The 1,768-nt window shown below is 43.2% G+C and overlaps 1 pseudogene; it reads left to right on the forward strand.

Moving 5' to 3' along the window:
* Positions 1-495: 495 nt before the first annotated feature.
* LOC110330099 lies at positions 496-960 on the forward strand (annotated as a pseudogene).
* Positions 961-1,768: the final 808 nt, after the last annotated feature.

Here is a 1,768-nt window from a genome sequence, read left to right on the forward strand (position 1 = left end):
GATGTTTGAAATTGTCCTGAGGTAGGGGTGGGGGTTCGGCTGGAGAGATGGTTCAGGGGTTAAGAGCACTGGCTGCTCTTCCAGAGTTCCTGAGTTCAATTCCCAGCAACTACACAGTGGCTTACAACCATCTGTAATGGGATCAGATGCCCTCTTCTGGTGTGTCTGAAGGCATGACAGTGTATTCACACACTTAAATTAAATAAAATCTTAAAAGAAATTGTCTGAGGGAAAATAAAACATATCATGGCAATGTCCATTAGCATTAATAGAGTTGAATTCCCAAGAATAATATTATATTATTTCTAAGTTTTTCAAGAGCTACTTTAAGTTCCAAGTGTTGAACTGCCATCTCTAACAAGATAGACATGCTATCATGAACTGTGCAATCTAGCTGGATTCTGATGTGGTGTGCTGGTCTCACCCTGAGCTCACCTACCTCTTGACATTTGGCATGAACAAATTATTTGCGCTTTTTCCCTTTCTGCTACCTCCATGCCATCCAGACTGAGGAAGCCCCAGAAACTGCGGGGCCACGTGAGCCACGGCTATGGCCACATTGGTAACCACTGCAAGCACCCAGGAGGCTGCGGGAATGCTGGAGGCAGGCATCACTTCAGGATCAACTTTGACAAATATCATCCAGGTTACTTTGGGAAAGTTGGTAGGAGGCATTGTCACTTAAAGAGGAACCAGAGCTTCTGCCCAACTGTCAGCCTGGATAAATTGTGGACGGTGGTCAACGAGCAGACGCGGGTCAATGCAGCAAAAAACAAGGCGGGGGCTGCTCCTATCATCGATGTTGTGCGATCGGGCTACGACAAAGTTTTGGGTAAGAGAAAGCTCCCTAAGCAACTTTATCGTGAAAGCTCCCCTGTTATTGTGAAGGCCAAAACCTTCAGCAGAAGAGCTGAAGAGAAGATTAAGGCTGTTGGAGGTGCCTGTGTTCTGGTGGCTTAAAAGCCACGCTGGAGGTTAATTAAATGCTAACATTTTAAAAAACCAAAACCAAACCAAACCAAAACAAAACATTTGCTAGGGCAGACAGTTCTGGAGCTGCTCTTGATCACCCCATTGAGTATGCAGGTGATCACTGGTAGCCATATTCCCACTGACACCCCCTCCCCCCAGACCCTCAGTTCCCATCTTGGGATGAGTCAGAAGCTGTCTGGCATGAGGGTTCTAATTGTGTGGCTTTAAACAAGTCAGTAAGATTACAGTTTGAGCCTGGTGGCAGTGGTACACAACTTTCATACCAGCACTCAGGAGGCAGAGGCATCTCCATGACTTTGAGGCCAGCCTGGTCTACAGAGCCAGTTTCAGAGTTTCAGGACAGCCAAGGTTACACAAAGAAATCCTGTCTCGAAAACACAAAACAAAGCAAGCAAACAAACAAAATACAATTTGTTTTCTGGTTTTCTGATGTGAAGTGCTCTTTAAAACTGAAACACATTACAAATGCTAATTTTAATTTCCCTGTCCTAGCAAAAATAAACATATGGCATTTTTAATGTTAAGGGAAAACAAAACAAAACAAAAATGCACAAAGCATGAATTTCCAGAAACAATTTCAGTAAAGCAAACCCTCACTTTGTTTAAAAAACAACAACAACAACAACAAAAAACAACCATATTTTTTCCAGCATTTAACTATGCTGTCAGATGTTAGACGTATGTTTCTTTTCTATAGTGTCCTTAGCAATGTGAGGCCAGTCTGGCTGCCATAAAAACAGAAGCCGTTGATCATTAGTCTGTGTAAAACACAACA

The sequence above is a fragment of the Mus pahari genome, chromosome 12 (assembly GCF_900095145.1).
Source record: "Mus pahari chromosome 12, PAHARI_EIJ_v1.1, whole genome shotgun sequence".
Taxonomy (NCBI): Eukaryota; Metazoa; Chordata; class Mammalia; order Rodentia; family Muridae; genus Mus; species Mus pahari.